Here is a 21777-nt window from a genome sequence, read left to right on the forward strand (position 1 = left end):
CCAGAAAAAAGCTCAGAACTCATTCTATGAGATCTTGATCTCCAAACCAGAGCAGACATGGATACAACAAAAGAAAAAGGGAAACTTCTGACAAGCTTTCCTGATGCTTATAGTTGCTAAAATACTTAACAAAATACTAGCACAAGGAATCCAAGAGCCTATCACCTTGATAAAGTGGAATTTATTCTAGGTATGCAGAGATGGTTCAATATACACAAATCAACAAACATAATGACTCACATGAACAGACTGAAGGGTAAAATCATATGATCATATCAATAGATGCAAAAAAGCATTCAATAAAATATGTAAAAGCTTAAACAAATTAGATATTGAGGAAATGCACTCCAACACAATAAACACCAAGGACAGTAGTATTTTGCCTTTGAGTAACGGTCCCCAGCTCCAGTGCTGCAGGCACATTGTTCCAGGGCCTTTGTGTTGCCCAGATAGCTGTCACCTACTGTGGGATATCCTCAGTTGGTGAGGGGATGCAGGAATCTTTCTCTCTGAGCTCTACTATATGAGAAGCTCACTACGACCCAGGACCTCCCTGTGAACAATGGAAACTCTCCCATTATCCACTGCTGGTATAAGGTCAGCAAAGCGAATGTCTTCTGGGATGCAATCCTGTTCACCAGAGGCTATTTGTAGAACTCCCAGATGGAGTAGAAGCTGATGGCAGCAAGGGAGGACTGCTAACATGGCTTGACTTTGCTGCAGAGAAGGTGAAAATAAACTATGTCTTCCTCTGCTTCAGGGAGGACCAGGAAGAAAGAACTGTACTCCTGGAGACCTTCAGCTTCTTGGGCTTTGAGATTGTACATCCAGGTCACCCTTTGTCTCTTCTTGGCCAGATTGGCTGTTCACGGTTTACACCAGGACCAGAATTTGTCCAGTGAAGACTAATGGTCATAAAGGATGCTTTGCCCAAAAACCACAGTTGGGGAAGAGAGGAAGTTAGACAGCCCTGGGACACAAGAGAAGGCTGCTTACTGCCAGGAAAGATGCCGAGGGTTCTCAGGGTTAGGGTTGCCTATTGTGTTCTTAGAGTTGACTCGTTAACATTGCTTTCCATAAAGAACAGTATAAATATATTATTCACATGTAATCACCAATAGAAAATGAAGATGTGGGCCAATGCCATGGCTCAATAGGCTAATCCTCCACCTGCGGCACTGGCACACCGGGTTCTAGTCCTGGTTGGGGCGCCGGATTCTGTCCCGGTTGCCCCTCTTCCAGGCCAGCTCTCTGCTGTGGCCAGGGAGTGCAGTGGAGGATGGCCCAAGTGCTTGGGCCCTGCACCCCATGGGAGACCAGGAGAAGCACCTGGCTCCTGGCTTCGGATCAGCACAGTACACCAGCCACAGCGCACTGGCCGCGGCAGCCATTGGAAGGTGAACCAACGGTAAAGGAAGACCTTTCTCCCTGTCTCTCTCTCACTGTCCACTCTGCCTTTCAAAAAAAAGAAAGAAAGAAAATGAAGATGTGTATGAACTGGAATGAGAAGCTTTTTAAATCACGCTGAATGATGTGCAGTATCTAGCCTAGGGAAGCACATCGCCTAGACAGGGAGGTGCTGTCTGGGCCCAGGGGGAAGGTTGTGTGGTGCTGGTGGGTAGCACTGTCAGGCTCAGGTTTCCCTGCTGTTGCACTTTTGTTTTTTGGTTTCTAAGACCTATGTATTTTCTTTCTTCGCTTCTTTTAACTGCCAAGGCATCCTGAGGACAGGTTTTTCCTTCCCTGGGCAATAACCTGGAGTTGTTTTCTGTTTTCTGGCACCCTGCCTGGGCTTCTCTGTGTGCATTTGTGTCTGGCCTGGAGTAAGTGGATCTGACCTCTCCTTCTTTATATCTTGGTGTTATTCTGGCACGTGGTTAAACTGATTTAATCCATTTAACGTTATCAGTGAATTTTAAGTAGGGGCATGAAGTTAACGGCCACCATTGGAGTTTTTTTGGGAGTGCCTGAAGCTTAAAAAACACAAGCCAAATTCTAATTCTTAAGTCATCACCAGGAGTTCTTGCTCCTTTGGCCCAGGCCCCAAGGTCTCCTTCCCAAGATCAGAGAGAGCAGAGGGGAGGAAGAATAACAACTGAGGGCCTGAGAAGTGCTGTTAGGGACTGGATACCTTGGGCTGGCTGAGTATTTTGATAACTTCCTCCCAACCAGATTCTGAGTAGTGCCTGAGTCCTGGGGGTGTTGGAGTGGCCTGCCCTTTTCTGTTTTTACTGTTTTTTCCTTTTTTAGCAGTAAGAATTCTCCTGTCTGCCTTATATATCTTTTCCATCTTCCCCTTCACATCACCTTCTCTGTACACTTATCTATAGTATTGATAACAGGGAACTATCACTACTGGTCTGTCTATCTATGTATCTATCTATCTATCTATCTATCTATCTATCATCCCTATGTCTATCTATCTGTATCTATCATCTATGATTTTTTTAAATTTTGGATTAAAAAATACCTATACATCTTTATGAGGTTCAGTGTAATATTCAACAGATATCTACAGCATAAATCAATCAACCAAACCAGCAATTTTTGTCCTTCCATTTCCTTCATCACAGACTTTACAAAGAGCTGTATGCCAACAAATCAGGAAACCTAGCAGAAATGGATAGATTCCTGGACACATACTGTTACAGACTCCCTCCCACTTTTAACAAATGGCCAGGTTGGTCTAAGCAAACCAATACTGGCTTTAGAAACTGGTTCATGCAAAAGTAAACTGTGTCCCTTTCCTCCTGAAGCCTCAAGTGCCCTTTGTTTTCTATGGTCTTTGTCCATAACAACACAACCTACAAAAAATGAGCCATGAAGATACAGAAAACCTAAACAGACCAATAATCAAGATGGATATTAAATCAGTAATAAAGACCCTCCCAACAAAGACAAGCACAGGACTGAAGGTTTCACTGCTGACTTCTACCAGACATTTAAAGAACTAATTCCAATTCTTCTCAAGCTATTGAGGTAAGTACGTAAGTGGATAAATGACCCACAAAAGATAGTTGACATCTACCGGTCTGAGAGCCAGCCACGTTATGAAGTCTCTCAGCAGTGACCCAACCATTAAAATATTAATTAGTCTTGGGTTCTGAGACTCACATACTAGGTCTCATTATAAGAGAAGAAAAGCAGCATACACTATTTCATCTAAGTTTATTTTTTTAAAGATTTATTTATTTATTTGAAAGGCAGGGGCTGGCACCGTGGCTCACTAGGCTAATCCTCCGCCTGCGGCACCGGCACCCCGGGTTCTAGTCCTGGTTGGGGCGCCGTTTCTGTCCTGGTTGCTCCTCTTCCAGTCCAGCTTTCTGCTGTGGCCCAGGAGTGCAGTAGAGGATGGCCCAAGTGCTTGGGCCCTGCACCCGCATGGGAGACCAGGAGGAAGCACCTGGCTCCTGGCTTCAGATAGGCACAGCGTGCCGGCCATAGCGGCCACTTGGGGGGTAAACCAACGGAAAAAGGAAGACCTTTCTCTTTCTCTCTCTCTCTCTCTCTCTCTCTCTCTCCCCCTGTCTAACTCTGCCTGTCAAAAAAAAAAAAAAAGAAAAGAAAAGAAAAGAAAGGCAGAGTTACAGAGAGGCAGAGGAAGTCTTCTATCCACTGGTTTACTCCCCAGATGGTTGTAATGCCAGAGCTGCACTGATCCAAAGCCAGGACCAGGAGCCTCCTCCGGCTCTCCCACATGGGTGCAGGGGCCCAAGGACTTGGGCCATCTTCTACTGCTATATCAGGTCATAGCAGAGAGTTGGATCAAAAGAAGAGTAACCAGGACTTGAACCGGCACCCATATGGGATGTTGGCATTGCAGGCAGCAGCATCACCCACTACGCCACAGCACCAGCCCCTCATCCTAGTTTAAAACTCATTTTGTGGGGTCAGCACCTATGGCGCAGTAGGTTAATCCTCTGCCGGCAGTGCCGGCATCCCATATGGACACCAGTTGTAGTCCCGTCTCCAGGCTTTGGATCCGCGCAGCTCCGGCCATTGCAGCCAACTGGGGAGTGAACCAACGGAAGGAAAAACCTTTCTCTCTGTCTCTTCCTCTCACTGTCTGTAACTCTACCTCTCAAATAAATAAAATATTAAAAAAAAAAACTCATTTGGTGACATCCTAGGAGGCAGAAGTACTGACTCAAGTACATAGTACCCTGCAACCCTCATAGGAGTCCTGTATTAAGTTCTAGGCTCTTGATCCTGGTTGTTACAGACATTTGAAGAAAGAACCAGTAAATGGAAGATATCTCCTTCCATCCCTCCTTCCCTCTGTGTGTGTATGTGCATGTATGTGTCTTTGACCTTCAAATAAAATAAAAATAAGGAAATGAAAAATTATTTTAAAAGTTAGAAGAGAGGATTTGCATATACTCACAATAAAAAAAATTTAAGGTGATAGATATGCTAATTCATTACCCAGAGTATACATGAATCAAAACATCACATTGTACCCCATAAGCGTGTAAAGATGTCACGTATCAGAACCATTGTTGTGGCGCAGCAGGTTAAACCACTGATTGCAACTATAGCATCCCGTATCAGAGTGCTGGTTTGAATTTTGGCTGCTCCACTTTTGATCCAGCTTCCTGCGAATGCACCTGGGAAAGCAACAAGAGATAGCCCAAGTGCTTGGGACCCTGCCACCCATGTGGAGACGAGAGTAGAGTTCCTGGCTCCTAGCTTTGGGCTGGCCCAGGCCTAGCTGTTGCAGTCATTTAGGGAGTGAACAAGTGAATGGAAGATATCTCTCTCTCTCTCTCTCTCTCTCTCTGATTTCTAAATAAATAAGTAAATTTTTAGGGAAAAAAAATCATGTGTCAAACAAAAACTATCAAAACTTTAGACTACAGAAAGAAACTTTCTCTAAGAACCTCTTACAAGCAGCATTTTAAATTGTGGCCCTGGCTATGCAAGATGATTCCATAGGCACAGTGCTTCTTAACCCTGGTTTTACATTGAAAAGAGCTGGGAAACATTTTTGAATGCTGTTTCCTGGTTCTCTCCCCAAGAGAATCCAACTGAGTTGGGTTGAGCAGTGGCCTGAGCATCAGAAATTTTTTATATCTCCCTGGGTAATTGTAATATGCAGCCAAGGTGGAGAACAAGTGGCCTAGAATAACACTCTTCACACATCATCGGATTTATTTAAGCCACTGTCTGTCTTTACCATTAGGTGTAAAGTGCTGTAATTGCAGAGTTCATAGACAAACGTTTACTCCAGAAGCCCTGGCAGCAGGGTAAGTACTAGCTGCACAACATTCAACTATTATGATCTGGATATTAGTTTAGATGTTGACTGTCCCCCAAAAGCCATGTGTCAAAGGCTTGGGCCCAGGGTGGCATTACTTAGGAGGTTGTGGAACCCCTGGGAGGTCCTTAGGTCATTAGGAGCATCCTCTGGAAGGCAATTCTCACTAGAGGGTTGCTGCAAATACCTCAGCTTGGGTCTGCCCTCTCTGCTTCCTGGCTCGCCATGTGACCTTGCTCCACCATTGCCAGCCACCACCCTCACCAGATGTCCGACCAATGAGGCTGCATGGTCTTGGACTTGAACCTCAAAAACCGTGGGCTAAATAAACCTTTTCTCTTTATAAATTTAGTTTCCTCGGGTATTTTATTATAGTAACAAAAAGCTGACTAACACAATAAGTAGTATTTTAAAATAGAATGAGGAAGGATATTTGTTCATTCTAATAATATAACCAATAGCTAATAATATTAGCTCACTCGTTTTCATAAAAGGAAATTCTAAGTACAATAAACAGCAGGAACTAAAGCCCTGAGTAAGAACCATCTGCTGTGAAAACACTCAAAGCTTAACTCAGAAATGTAACTGGGGCTCCTTACATTGGCCAAAGCATTTCAGGCTATGGAGCTTTGCTCATTCAGACGGTGGCTGGGTCATTCTGTTGGATAAGTCGCCTTTCAATGAAGGAAATGCCAGTGAGGGAGGAGGAAGCAGTGACTGTCTCTGGCTTCAGGTTTTGGACCAAGGGGATGGGAACTCTGGAGAGGATGTCTAGACGGAATATCTCAGTGTCACAGTCAGGGTCATTGTTGTGCATTGGGACCAGCACTGATGGCCAGGGAGGCTGCTGGTCAGTGAAGTCTCCTTGCAGCTGATGTAATCTCTCTGTCCCAGTGGACATAAGAAAGAAAAGTATCTGAGGGCTGGGAAACTCTCCATTCTTTCAGCCCTGTCCAAGAACTCATCAAAAGCCATCAAGGCTGAACAGATGGTCCCTAATTGCAGACAGAATTACTTTATGGAGATATTTTTTAAAAGATTAATATGCTGTTTCTCGCTATGGAAGTGTTGATGCTAACTCCACTTTCTCTTCAGTGTTCTCTATTACACCACTTCTGCAGAACATTTTAGCAGGCCCTGCAAGATCAGGAAACCACTTTTTCAATGAAGTCACAGAGATAATTCTTCAGCAAAACTAATTAGCTGTGCTAACAAATCGACTTGCAGACCTGTTCTGTGAATGTCAGTTCCTGCCAGCAACAGAAATTATCCCTCCAGATTGTAAACTGCGCTTGTTGAATCAAATCATTTCTAAAAAGAAATTAAGAGTTAAATGTGAGGTTACCATAAATATGCCTGTTTTTCTTTATTTCCTTTTATGATAGCATTGATAGCACCAAAATATTAAAACACTTTGGGACAAATTTCACTAAAACAGTGAAAAAACTGTGCACCAAAAATTATACAGCATGCTTGAAAAGAAATTGAAGAAAATAAAACTAAATGGAAAGATCATGTTCATTGATTGAAGAACCAGTATCATTAAAACATCCATACAACCCAAAACAATATATAAGTCAAACGCAATCTCTGTCAAAATTTCAATGACATTTTTCACAGAAATACAAAAAAAAAAAGTTAATGGAAGACCTCAAATAGTCAGGACAATATTAAGAAAAAGGTAGAAACATCATCTTCTCTGATTTCAAACTATATTACAAAGCTACAGATATAAAAACTATAAAAACAGATAAGTAGAACAATGACATAGGTCAGGGAACATAGGAACAAACCTGACTGTATACAGTAAACTAATTTAGACAAGGTTGCCAAGAAAACACAATTAGGAAACGACAGTCTCTTGAATAATTGGTGCTGGGAAAATTGTATATCCACATGCAACAGAATTAAACCAGATACTTATCTTGCCCCAACATAATACAAATTAAAGACATAAACGTAAGACCTGAAATTGTAAAAACCCTGGAAGAGAATACAAGGGGAAGCTTTCTTGATATTTCCTTGGCAATGATCTTTTGGATATCGGAAGAAAAGCTCAGTGTGCCAGTACTGTGGCACAGCCAGTTAAAGCCCCAGCCTGCAGTGCCAGCATCCCATTTGGGCACCAGTTCAAGTCCAGGCTGCTCCTCTTCTGATCCAGCTCTCTGCTATGGCCTGGGAAAGCAGTGGAAGACGGCTCAAGTCCTTGGGCCCCTGCACCCATGTGGGAGACTGGAAAGAAGCTCCTGGCTCCTGACTTCAGATCAGCTCAGCTCTGGCCATTGCAGTCATTTAGGGGGTTTACCAGCAGAAGGAAGACCTCTCTCTCTCTCTCTCTCTCTCTCTCTCTCTCTCTCTCTCTGTAACTCTGTCTTTCAAATAAATAAAATAAATCTTTAAATAAAAAAGCTCAGACAATGAAAGCAAAAATAAATGTGCCTCTGGGCGTGAAGAACTATATCAAACTTAAAAAGCTGCTGCACAGCACAGGAACAAATCAACAGAGTAAAAAGACAACATGCAGAATGGGAGTATATATAATTTAGGCTTTTTTGATGTGTGACCATGTTCTTTATTTTTTTTTCATAATATGTCAGTCATGAGCTGGTTTTCATGTTCATGCTTAGAATTTGATGTGACTAACTGAAAGGTCAGACAATCTTAACTATTATGAATATTTTCTATGGATCTTTTGACATTATAAAATGACTTATGATCTTACAACCCTCTAAAATTCATCTACCTTGGATATTTTCATACCATAAGCTATTTGCAAGTAGAATCTTTTTAAAAGTCAAATACGTATGTGTGTACGCGAGTGTGTGTATATGTGTGTGTATATGTGAGTGTGTGTGTATATATGTGAGTGTATATGTGTGTAAATGTGAGTGTATGTATATATATGTGTGTGTATGTGTGTGTATATATGTGTGTATATGTGAATTTATGTATATATGTGTATGTGTGTATGTGAATGTCTTTATATGTGAGTGTGTGTATATCTGAATGTGTGTATATATGAGTGTGTATATATCTGAGTGTGTGTGTATATATGTGAGTGTGTATATGTGTGTAAATGTGAGTGTATGTATATATATATGTGTGTATGTGTGTATATATATGTGTGTGTATGTGAACTTATGTATATATGTGTATGTGTGTATGTGAATGTCTTTATATGTGAGTGTGTGTATATCTGAATGTGTGTATATATGTGTGTGTATATGTGAGTGTGTATATGTGTGTATATGTGAATGTATGTACATGTGTATGTGTGTATGTGAGTGTGTATATATCTGAGTGTGTGTGTACATACGTGTATGTATGTTTATATGTGAGTGTGTATATGTGTGTAAATGTGAGTGTATGTATACATATATATGTGTTTATGTGTGTATGTGTGTGTATAGATATGTATGTATATGTGAATTTATGTATATATGCATATGTGTGTATGAGTGTGTTTATATGTGAGTGTGTGTATATCTGAATGTGTGTATATGTGTGAATTTATGTATATATGTGTATGTGTGCATGTGAGTGTGTTTATATGTGAATGTGTTTATATCTGAATGTGTGTATATATGTGAGTGTGTATATTTGTGAGTGTGTATATTTGTGTGTATATATGTGTATATGACTGTGTTTGTATGTGAGTGTGTATATGTGAATGTATGTATATATATGTGTATGTGTGTATGTGAGTGTGTGTATATCTGTGTGTATATGTGAATATTTTTAATGTGTGTGTATATCTGAGTGTGTATATATATGTGTGTGTATGTATATGTGATTGTGTGTGTGTATATATATATATATATCAGAATTCAGACAGGTAGTTACAAGGGACAAGGAGGGGGTGGGAATGGGGTGAAGTGGGTCTAAGGAGACAAAATTTCAGTTATGTAGGATGAATAAGTCTAGAGATCCAATAGTTAGCATGAGGACTGTAGTTAATTATATTGTGTTTAATACTGAAAATCTACTAAAAGTATAGGTTTTAGGTGCTCTCGCCACAAAAAAAAAAATGGTAACTACTGAAAGTGATGGATGTGTTAATTTGCTTGATATGTCCTTTCACTGTGTTTATGAGTCTCAAATCGTCAAGTTGTGCACCTTAAATGTATACTATAAAAACTAAATTGAAGAGGCCAGCACTGTGGCGCAGTGGGTTAACACCCTGGTCTGAAGCGCTGGCATCCCATATGGGCACCACTTTGAGTCCCAGCTGCACTTCCTATCCAGCTCTCTGCTATGGCCTGGGAAAGCAGTGGAAGATGGCCCAAGTCCTTGGGCCCCTGCACCCACGTGGGAGACCTGGAAGAAGCTCCTGGCTCCTGGCTTCAGATCGGCACAGTTCTTGCCATTGCAGCTAATTTGGGAGTGAACCATCAGATGGAAGACCTCTCTCTCTGTCTCTCTGCCTCTCCTCTCTCTGTGTAACTCTGACTTTCAAATAAATCTTTTAAAAAAAAACACTATATTTAAGAGAGAGAGAAAGAGAGAAACAAATGTGAAAAACATCAGGATTTTCCATTCAGGGGGGAAGATCAATTAGTTGCCTGGTTGGACTTTATTCTAATGTTGAAATCTATGAAAACCATTGAGTTAAAACCAAAGAAGGTACAGTTTTCAGTGTAAATCTCTGATACTTGTTCAGGTTCTAATCAGAGAGACAGAAACTATTCCTGTTGGTTGACCAGAGAAGAAGTACTGAGTAAACGGTTATTAATAAGCAACTGGAAAGTTAAAAAGAGGGAAAAAAAAACAACTTCAAGGAGCTGCTGCCACCTCCCAATGGCTGAGAGGACAAATGGAAGACTCTGGAATAAATGGAAACTGGAAACTTAGGGTAAAGACCCCAGGAGACTGTTCCTGGTGGGGGGTGATGCCTCTGGGCATGAAGAAGGGTGCTAGGGGCCTAGAACCTGACCTCAGAGAGTGGTGTCACTGACCCCTGGTGCCCCGACGTGCTGGTAGCTCTGGAGTGCAGAGAGCAGTGGACCATGAAACTGGTTCTGAAAGTGTTGGAAAATCTCCAAACATGAGGTTAACAATGACAGCTATTGTGTGAAAAGATCCAACTAGGGTACCATTCACAGAACCTCAGCAGACAGGGGAAAGCACACAGACAGAACTCCCAATAACTCTCTTTTGGCCAGACCTAGCAGGAACCCAACCAGAAAAATAGAAATATTGTGCTATTCCCAGCCCAGGACCACAGGTCCAACACTGAAGAACAGAGACATCAAAGAAAGTAACTGGCCCACAGAGCAACAGAAGGTCTGCTTCAATGCCAGTCTTACTGCTGACCCAAATGATTTTAAGTCTTTAGAAACTGGAGAACATGAAGACAAGGCATGCCAAGGAAGGTGTGGTAAGTGAATGACTTGGTTGATGTGACAGCTTAATGCCCCAGGTTGATACAAACTATCTCAATAAACTATTGAGAGACGAAGAAGAGGGTACAACAAGTTCTTAAGCCTACCCTCATCAGTAAGAGAGAAACAGTAGTCATGTGGGTTTCACAATTGTATGGGGAAGTTCCATGTGCCATGGAATGCTGAAAAGAAAATATTTAGTGCTATCTAGGAAGATGGCACTTTTTTTTTTTTTTTTGGACGGGCAGAGTGGATAGTGAGAGAGAGAGAGACAGAGAGAAAGGTCTTCCTTTACCGTTGATTCACCCTACAGTGGCCGCTGCATCCGGCACATCGTGCTGATCCGAAGCCAGGAGCCAGGTGCTTCTCCTGGTCTCCCATGTGGGTGCAGGGCCCAAGCACTTGGGCCATCCTCCACTGCCTTCCCGGGCCATAGCAGAGAGCTGGCCTGGAAGAGGGGCAACCTGGATAGAATCCGGCGCCCTGACCGGGACTAGAACCTGGTGTGCCGGCGCCGCAAGGCAGCGGATTAGCCTGTTAAGCCACGGCACCGGCCATGGAAGATGGCACTTATTACAAAAGGTCTTAGTGTACGAGCAAACTTAGTGTTGAAGGATGAATGTAGCTTCACGTGATAAACAAAACCATGGGGGAAGAGCATTTTAGGCAAAAAGAATTATAAAGAGCACAACAACCTGGTTGTGTAGTACCACGTACTTCACAATGACAAACTTTCTTCTTAATCTGATTTTCTCATGATTTTAAGAATTTCTCCATTGACGACTTCAAAATTTATACCCATATTCTGAATCAATTTCTAACCTCCAAATGTGTACAACCAAAGACCAATTAAAATGTACACTTTAGGGACCAGCATTGTGGCATAGCAGGTAAAGCCACTGCTGGCAACACTGGCATCCCATATGGGCACCAGTTCGTGTTCTGGCTGCCCCACTTCTAATCCAGCTCCCTGCTAATGACCTCGGAAAAGCAGCTAGAGGTGGCCCAAATGTTTGGGACTCTGCCACCTATGTGGCTACTCCCTCCTGGCTTTGGCCTGGCCCAGCACTGGCCATTGTAGCCATCTGGGGAATGAATCAGTGGATGGAAGATCTCTCTCTATCTGTATCTCTGACATTCAAAATAAATGAATAAATCTTTTTTATATGCACATTTTAGTATCTACCTAACTTGCTGTTTTAAGTTGAATATGTCTAATGCCAACCCCAAAACTCCAATACCTACTTCTCCCACACTCATCCTCATGTCTATAAGGGAAGCTCCACACAAGTTGCTTAAACCAAAAACATGTGTGCCATCCTTGAATTTTCACTTTCTCTCACACCTTACACCACATCTCTCTGGAAATCATGTTAGCTCTGCCTTCAAGGGTCTGAGAGCCAACCGTTTCTCCCCACATCCACCGCTCCCATATGTGCATCTAGGTCACTATCTTCTCTCCCCACTAGAGCTGTCCAGTTCCCTGTTCTACCTTTGTCCCCAAGATCCACACAAAACCTGGAGATCCCAAGTGGGCACTTGGCACAGCAGTTATGACACCACTTGGGACACCCACGACCCACAGATGAGTGCCTGGGTGACAGTCCTGGCTCCTCTCCCAGATTCCTGCTGATTCGCACCTGGGAAGCTGTAGATAATGGCTCAAGGAATTGTGTCCCTGCCACTTGCATCAGAGAACTAGACTGAGTTCTTGGCACCCACCTTCACCCCCACTAGCTCTTATGGGCATTTGGGGCGTGAACCAGCAGGTGACATTCTCTCTCTCTCTCTCTCCTTCTCTCTCTCTCTCTCTCTCTCTCTCTCTCTCTCTCTCTCTCTCTATGCACTTTCTCCTGTTTCTTTGCATCTCAAGTAGAAATATTTTTAAGGGGCCTGGTGTGGCACAGTGGGTTAAGCCACTGCCTGCAACACCCACATTCCATATGAGCAACCGGTTTGTGTCCTGGCTGCTCCACTACCAATCTAGCTCCCTGCTAATGGCTTAGGAAAAACAGCGAAAGATGGCCCAAGTGTTTGGGCCCCTGCCACCCACATGGAAGACCCGGATGAAGCTCCTGACTCGTGGCTTTGGCCTAGCTTAGCCCCAGCTATTGCAGCCATCTTGGAAGTGAACTAGTGGAAGGAAGAACTCTCTCTCTCTCTCTCTCAAACAAATAAATAAATCCTTAAATTAAAAAAATAGCAGCAAACCAAAGTCTTATCTTCGGTATCTCAGCCCCAAGCACCTCTACTATGGTTGAGAAGTTCATGGGTTTCTAATTATAATATATATTTGTATGTATGCGTATATTTTTAAAACCTAGAGATTATTTTCTCTCCTTACAACACATTAGAAGTGATTCTATGTCATTTCTGAAGGTAGGTAAGAATTGTCAACTTCTGCTTCATTTCCTGGGAGAGTCACGTCCAGCACTGCTGGCTGTCTGGGGTCTGGGGCACTGGGAAGAGCCAGGCCAAGGAAGAAGGCCGTTTCTAGGTGCTTCTCTGCAGGCCTTGTTGTGGGCTGTGAGTCGATTTAGTCACTTTTCTCTCAGTACAGGGCAAGACCAAGTACCTTTCCATGTGTTTACTGCCCCCCGCCCCACCCCCAAGCCCTGGGTTTTAAGTCGTCTCCCCAGTCACCTGCCCTTTGCGGGCATCCTTGTTCTGTTATCTGCCTTTCATGGGCTCAGAATCTGCTCATTTTCTTCGTCTTGTTACCATGCAGTCTAGCAAACCATCCCAACACTGAGAGACATAAAACAAACCTTGTGTCATGATCCCAAGTTCCTTGGGTCACTAACTGGGACAGGGGGCAATGCAGGTGACTTATCTCTGCTCCAGGGTTTAAGGGGTCTCAGAAAGACTTGAAACTTGAGGGTGACTCATTGGTTGGAGGCTGGAATCACCTGCAGATGTCTTCGTTCAAAACCTGCTGCTTGAGGGGGCTGGTGCCGTGGCTCACTTGGTTAATCCTCTACCTGCGGCGCTGGCATCCCATATGGGTACATGGTTCTAGTCCCAGTTGCCCCTCTTCCGGTCCAGCTCTCTGCTGTGGCCCAGGAGGGCAGTGGAGGATGGCCCAGGTGCTTGGACCTCTGCACCCATATGGGAGACCAGGAAGAAGCACCTGGCTCCTGGCTTCAGATTGGCACAGTGCCAGCCGTTGCAGCCATTTTGGGAGTGAACCAACGGAAGGAAAACCTTTCTCTCTGTCTCTCTCTCTCTCTCTCTCTCTCTCTCTCACTGTCTATAACTCTACCTGTCAAATAAAAAAAAAAAAACTGCTACTTGAGATTGGACGGTTCACAGACCAGATGGTAACCATCCCAGGAAACAAAGCAGAAGTTGCATTAACGATTCTTATTCTTTTTTTAAGATTTATTTTATTTATTCAAAAGACAGAGTTACACAGAGAGGTAGAGACAGAGAGAGAGGTCTTCCATCCACTGGTTCACTCCCCAGATGGCCGCAATGGTCAGAGCCACGCCGATCTGAAGGCAGGAGCCAGGAACTTCTTCTAGGTCTCCCATGTGGGTGCAGGGGCCCAAGGACTCGGACCATCTTCCACTGCTTTCCTAGGCCATAGCAGAGAGCTGGATCGGAAGAGAAGCAGCTCGGACTAGAACCAGCGCCTATATGGGATGCCGGCGCTTCAGGCCAGGGCTTTAACCCGCTGTGCCACAGCGCCAGCCCCTTTTTTATTTTTTTTCCAAGATTTCTTATTTTTTTATTTGAGGGGCAAAGCTACAGACAAAGAAGGAGAGACAGAGAGAAAGGTCTTCCATCTGCTCATTCACTCCTCAAACGGTGGCTATGGCCAGAGCCAGGCCAATCCAAAGCCAGGAGCTTCCTCCTGGTCTCCCATGTGTGTGCAGGAGCCCAAGCACTTGGGCCATCCTCCACTGTTTTCCCAGGCCATAAGCAGAGAGCTGGATCAGAAGAGGAGCAGCCAGGACTCAAACCCAGTCCACATGGGATGCTGGCACCCCAGGCAGAGGCTTAGCCTACTGCACCGCAGCGCCGGCCCCCACGTTGACAACTCTTGCCTACCCTCGGAAACGCAGCGTCTTCCTTCCAGTGTCTCCTCCCGAGTGACTCAGACACAGCCCACTCGTCTTCCAGGAGAGGAAGCCATGGTGCTTTTATGTCAAAGGACGACTTTTTAATCGCTTTCTCCAGCAAGATTGCTAACTGGACTTATTAATTTAAATGGTCTGATTTACTTTTGGACTCTCAGGAGCCTAAAAATGTGAACATTTTGTTTCTGAGGCAGGAAAACACAGTAGCCCTTGGTGCAACGCGTGTTTTGGCCAGCTCCAGCTCCTGACTCACCGCTGACGGCTCTCACTGAGGCGTGAGCTGGTCGGGAAGCCATGCCACAGCCACGGCTTTTTTTTTTTTTTTTGAAGATTTTTATTTAATGAATACAAATTTTCATATGTACAGCTTTTAGGGATATAGTGTTTCTTCCTCCCATTCCCACCCTCCCAGCCCCACTCCCATCCCACCTCCCACTCCCTCTCCCATTCTATTTCCCATTAAGATTCATTTTTAATTATCTTTATATACAGAAGACCAACTCTTTACTGAGGAGAAATTTCGACTAATTGCACCCACACAGACACACAAAGTACAAAGTACAATTTGAAGACAATTTTTACCGTTAATTCTCATAGTACAACTCATTAGCAGAGGTCCAGCTTGGGGAGCAAGTGCACAGTGACTCCTGTTGTTGATTTAACAACTGACACTGTTATTTATGACGTCAGTGATCACCCGAGGCTCTTGTCATGAGCTGCCAAGGCTATGGAAGCCTTTTGAGTTCACAAACTCCATCAGTTTTTAGACAGGGCCATATGCAAAGTGAAAGTTCTCTCCTCTCTTCAAAGGAAAGTACCTCCTTCTTTGATGGCCCCTTCTTTCCACTGGGAGCTCACTCACAGAGATCCTTCATGCAGAACCGTTTTTGCCACTATGTCTTGGCTTTCCATGCCTGAAATGCTCTCATAGTGTTTTCAGCAGGCCTTAGGCAGCCACAGCTATTAAAGACACTGGAGGCCAGCGCCGTGGCTCAATAGGCTAATCCTCCGCCTTGCGGCACCGGCACACCAGGTTCTAGTCCCAGGTAGGGCGCTGGATTCTGTCCTGGTTGCTCCTCTTCCAGGAGAGCTCTCTGCTGTGGCCAGGGAGTACAGTGGAGGATGGCCCAAGTGCTTGGGCCCTGCACCCCATGGGAGACCAGGATAAGTATCTGGTTCCTGCCTTCGGATCAGCGCAGTGCGCCGGCCACAGCAAGCTGGCCGCGGCGGCCATTGGAGGGTGAACCAACGGCAAAGGAAGACCTTTCTCTCTGTCTCTCTCTCTCTCTCACTATCCACTCTGCCTGTCAAAAAAAAAAAAGACACTGGAGAGGCTGGTGCCATGGCGCAGTAGGTTAACCCTCCGCCTGCGATGCTGGCATCCCCTGTGGGCACCAGTTCTAGTCCCGGCTGCTCCTCCTCCAATCCAGCTCTCTGCTATGGCCTGGGAAAGCAGTAGAAGATGGCCCAAGTACTTGGGCCCCTGCACCCGCAGGAGAGACTAGGAAAAAGCACCTGGCTTCGGCTCGGCACAGCTCCGGCTGTTGCAGGCATCTGGAGAGTGAACTAATGGAAGGAAGACCTTTCTATCTCTCTCTCTCTCACTTTCTGTAACTCTACCTCTCAAATAAATAAATAAAATCTTAAAAAAAAAAAAAACACTGGAAAGATGCCCATGGAACTAGAGGTAGCCATTCCCCGATTCAGGATCTCCCTGACCAGTCACAACGTCAAATCCCTGGAGAATAATTTGAACATGAAGGGATGAACCAGTTGGGATGCCTGCCAAGACACTGTGAATCAGGCTGGCACTGTGGCATATCAGGTAAAGCAGCTGCCTGCAGTGCCAGTATCCCATATGGGCGCTGGTTCAAGTCCTGGCTGCTCCACTTGCGATCCAGCTCTCTGGTATGGCCTGGGAAAGAAGTAGAAGATGGCTCAAGTCCTTGAGCCCCTGCACCTGTGTGGGAGACCTGGAAGAAACTCCTGGCTCCTGGCTCCTGGCTCCTGGCTTCAGATTGGTGCAGCTCCAGCCATTGCGGCCAGTAGATGGAAGACCTCTCTCTCTCTCTCTCTCTCTCTCTCTCTGCCTCTCCTTCTTTCTGTGTGTAACTCTGTCTTTCAAGTATAAATAAATAAATCTTTTAAAAAATGGAAAAGACACTGTGAATCAGGACCAGAAAAACCCCTTGTGGTGAAGGTTCTAAGACATGGGGGTTGACTCCAGAAGAGAACCCATAAGCGGCACATTGACTTTCACAGTCCCAAGATTGTTAAGCAAATCACTTCCATTAGCACTGAGCTGGGAGTAGAAGCTGACATCACCTTTGCGGATGCCTAAGCCAACCGTTTTAATAAGTTGACTACCAGCTGTTTTAAAAAAGTGAAAATTCTATTTCTTGCATTCCAATGTTTATGGATTTTATTTCTTATTACTTAACTTGAACTATAGTGGCTAGGACCCCAAGTTCAATGTTGAATGAAAATAGTGATTCCGCACATTCCATGTCCAGGCCCTCAACTCAGTAGGGAAGCTTTCTCCAATTCACCGTTCATTATAATGTTTACTACAGGTGTTTTATGGAATTCTTTCTCAGAGTCATCAATTCTAATTATCTTTCTAGTTTGTAGAAGCCTTTTTTTTTTAAGATTTTATTTATTTCTTTGAGAGGTAGAGTTACAGACAGTGAGAGAGAGAGAGACAGAGAGAAAGATCTTCTTCCAATGGTTCACTCCCAAAATGGCCACAACGGCCAGAACTGTGCTGATCCGAAGCCAGGAGCCAGGTGCTTCTTCCTGGTCTCCCATGCGGGTGCAGGGGCCCAAGCACTTGGGCCATCTTCTACTGCTTTCCTAGGCCACAGCAGAGAACTGGATTGGAAGAGGAGCAGCTGGGACTAGAACTGGTGCCCATAGGGGATGCCAGCACCGCATGCCGAGGATTAACCTACTGCGCCACGGCGCCAGCCCCTGAAGCCTTTTTTAAAATCATGAGTTTAATTTTATCAAATGCATATCTTTTGCATCCCACATGACAATAAAATGACTTTTTCTTTTCTCCTTTGATGTAAAGAATTATTTTGACTAACTTTCAAATGTTAAAGCACTGTAGTATTTTAAAATACACTATGATTATCTTTTTATTTATCTGGCATTTTGTTTATAACATTTATATCTATGCTAATGATGCAGATTTATCTCTCAAACTTTCTATTTTTGTAATATCCTTGTCAGTGTACAGAGATACTTTTAAACATTTGTGGAAAATGGAAGTTAAAAAAATATCGCTTCTCAGCCTTTTGGCTAAGAACAAGTGTGTAAAAAAAGTTTATGTTTGCACAAAAAAAATTGAAATCTATGCATAGTTTTTTCATAATATGAATTTTTCATGAACATTTTGACAACACCTCCTACCCATGAATTTCAAAAACATATTACATCAAAATAAACTTATCATTTAATTCTATTTTCTATGCCCTCATTGTGTCTGTGTGTTTATTTGCACATGTTGAACCATCTCTGGGATAAATCCGACTTGGCCACAATTTTTCATGTGCTGTTGGGTTAGCCTTGCCAATATTTTGTTGAGGATTTTTGCATCTAGGTTCAACAGAGATGCTGATGTATAGTTTCCATCTCTGTTGTGTCACTGGCTGATTTTGATCTCAGGATGATGCTGAACTTACACAATGAATTTGGGAGAATTTCCTCTATTTCTATTCTGGAAGAGTTTGAAATTAACTGGATGTTAGTTCTTTCTTAACAGTTTGGTAGAATTCAACAGTGAAGCCATTTGGTCCCAGAGTTTTCTTTTTTGAGAGACTATTTCTTATCCAATCCCATCACTTGTTAGTGGTCTGTTAAGGTTTTCTATGCCCTCATAGTTCAATTTTGGTAGGTTATATGCATCTAGAAAGTTATCCATTCCTTCTAGGTTTTCTAACTTGTTGGCCAATAGCTATCTCTTCATGATAGTCCCCGATGCTCTTTGTAGTCCTCTGGTATCTCCTGTAATGTTTCCCTTGTTATCTCTAACTTTGTTTGGATCTTCTCTTTTTTCCGTTATTTCTACTCTGATTTTTGCTATTCATTTCCTTCTCCTTCTGTGGGGTTTGGTTTCTTCTTGATTTTCTAAGCCCTTGAGATGCATTGTTAAGTTGATTATTTGAAATCTTTCATTTTTTTATGTAAAAGCTTACTTCTATGAAGTTCCCTCTAGTATTGTTTCAGCTGTGTCCCATAAATTTTTCTATGTTGTGTTTCCATTTTCATTCCTTGAGAAATTTTTTTATTTTTTTAAAGATTGATTAGATTGATTGATTGATTGATTTGAAAGTCAGAGTTACACAGAGAAAGGAGAGGCAGAGAGACAGAGGGAGAGAAACAGAGACAGAAACAGACAGAGAGGCCTTCCATCCAATGGCTCACTCTGCAATGGCCCAGGCCATAACAGAGCTGGATTGGAAGTGGAGCAGCTGGGTCTCAAACCGGCACCCATATGGGATGCCAGTGCTTTAAGCCAGGTCGTTAACTCTCTGCATCACAGTACAGGCCCTGAGAAATCTTTTAATTTCTCTTGGTTTCTTCAACAATCCATTGTTCACTAAATAGCATGTTGTTCATTCTCCCGGCCTTTGGTAGTTTCTGAAGTTTAATTAGTGTTGATTTTTAGTTTTATTCCATTGTAGTCAGAAAATATACAGGATATGACTTCGACTTTTCTAACTTACTGAGACTGCTCTGTGGCCCAGTATATGCTCTATTCTAGAGAATCTTCCATGTGCTGATGAGTGCACAACGGTGCTGGAATGTTCTATAAATGTCTATTAATTACACTTGGTCTGTCCTATAGTTTGGAGTTTCTTGGTTGCTTTTTTTTTTTTTTTGTCTGAATGATTTGTCTATTGATGAAGTGAGGTGTCGGAGTCCCTCACTATTATTGTATTGGATCTCACCTCTTCCTTTAAGTATAACAAGGTTTGTTTTGTAAAACTGGGTGCTCTGGCACTAGATACATATAAAATTGCAATAGTTATATCTCATTGAATTGATCCTTTGATCACTGTACAGTGACCTTGTCCCTTCTTACAGTTTTTAAGTCTATTTTCCTGATATAACATTCCCACTTACTTTTAATTTGTTATCGTATATTCTTTTTTTCCATACTCAGTGTCAGTCTGAGCATTGTCTGTATTGGTGAAGAGTTTAATATTGGCAGAATACCATTGAGTCTCATTTTTTATCCGTTTAGCCAGTCTATATCTTTTAATTGAGGGATTTATTCATCTACATTCAAGATCAATTTAAAAAGATTATTTATTTATTCGAAAGGAAGAATTACAGAGAGGCAGAGGCAGAGAGAGAGGTCTTCCATCCACTGGTCCACTCCCCAAATGACCACAATAGCTGAAACTGAGCCGATCTGAAGCCAGGAGCCAGGAGCTTTTTCTGGGTCTCCCAAGCAGGTACATAGCAGAGAGCTGGATGGAACAGCCAGGACTCGAACCAGTGCTCATATGGGATGCCGGCGCTGCAGGCAGCAGCTTTACCTACTACACCACAGCACCACCCCTCAAGGTCAATCCTGATTAGTAAAGACTTCTCCTGTCATTTTGTTAAACTTCTTTTGCATTCTTTGAGTTTCATTCCTTCTATTTTTCCCTTCTTGGTTGTCTTTGCAGCCTGGTGGCTTACGGTATTGACAAAGTTATATTCTTTTCTATTTCTCTTTTGTGCTTCTGCTTTCTTCTAGCAAGTTTTATACTTTCATATGTTTTCATGATCATAATTCTTTCTTTTGCTTCTGGATCTAGGACTGCCTTAAATATTTTTGTAAGGCCAGTATGGTGGTGATGAACTCGCTCAATTTTAACTTGTCTTAGAAAGCATTTGTGGGTCCAGCTCTCTGCTATGGCCTGGGAAAGCAGTAGAAGATGGCCGAAGTCTTTGGGTCCCTGTACCCTTGAGGGAGACCCAGAGGAAGCTCCTGGCTCCTGGCTTCGGATCAGCGCAGCTCCAGCCATTGTGAACCATCGAATGGAAGATCTCTCTCTCTCTCTCTCTCTCTCTCTCTCTCTCTCTCTCCCTCCCTCCCTCTCCTCTCCTCTCCTCTCTCTGTGTAACTCTGACTTTCAAATAAATAAATAAATGTTTTTAAGAAAAGAAAGTATTTGCCTTTCATCTCTGAAGGATATCTTTGCTGAGTGTAGTATTCTTAGTTGGTGGTTCGTTCTTTCAGAACTTGGAATATATCACCCATTCTGCTGAGAAATATGCTGTTGCTATAATGGATGTGTTCTCTTAAATGTGATTGGTACTTTTTCTTGCAGTTTTTAGAATTCTTCATTTCATACTTTTGGGAATTTGAATATAATATGCCACAATGAAGATATTTTCTCCTCAGGTCTATTTGGGGCCCTGTGCACTTCTTCTAGATATCCACGTCTTTCCCAAGATTGAAGTTTGCAACTATTAATTCATTGAATGTTTTCTACACCTTTCTCTATTTCTTCACCTTCAAAGACCCCAAAAATTCTAATATTGGTTCATTTAGTGGTATTCCAAAAGTCTCACAGGCTATCTTTGTTTTCTCGCTGATATATTTTAAAACACTGATCTTCAACTTCAGCTATTCTTCCTTCTGCTTGACCTAGTCTATTGGTGAGGTCTTCAATGTATTTTTCATTTGATTTCATGAGCTCAGCATTTCCAAGACTTCCTTTTTTTTAATTATATTTTTTAACTGAACTTCTCAATCAAATCAAGAGTTTTTTCCTATTTTCTGAATGTCCGTTTGTATTCTCTTGAATCTCATTGATTTTCTTTTTTAAAAAAATTATTTATTTGAAAGAGTTACAGAGAGACAGGGAGGATGGGGAGGGAGAGAGAGAGAGAGAGATCTTCCATCCTCTGATTCTCTTCCCAAATAGCAGCAATGGACAGGGCTGGGCCAGGTGGAAGCCAGGAACTTCATCCGGATCTCCCACATGGGTGCAGGGACTCAAGCATTGGGCCATCTTCTGCTGCTTTCCCAGACACATTAGCAAGGAGCTGCATT

General features: G+C 43.1%; 2 pseudogenes; both read left to right on the plus strand.

Moving 5' to 3' along the window:
* Positions 1 to 340: 340 nt before the first annotated feature.
* On the plus strand, positions 341 to 909 carry LOC133763253 (ornithine decarboxylase antizyme 2-like; annotated as a pseudogene).
* Positions 910 to 16380: 15471 nt separating this feature from the next.
* LOC133764142 (small ribosomal subunit protein uS10-like) lies at positions 16381 to 17061 on the plus strand (annotated as a pseudogene).
* The last annotated feature ends 4716 nt before the right edge of the window (positions 17062 to 21777 follow it).

The sequence above is a fragment of the Lepus europaeus genome, chromosome 7, assembly GCF_033115175.1.
Source record: "Lepus europaeus isolate LE1 chromosome 7, mLepTim1.pri, whole genome shotgun sequence".
NCBI classification, from domain to species: domain Eukaryota; kingdom Metazoa; phylum Chordata; class Mammalia; order Lagomorpha; family Leporidae; genus Lepus; species Lepus europaeus.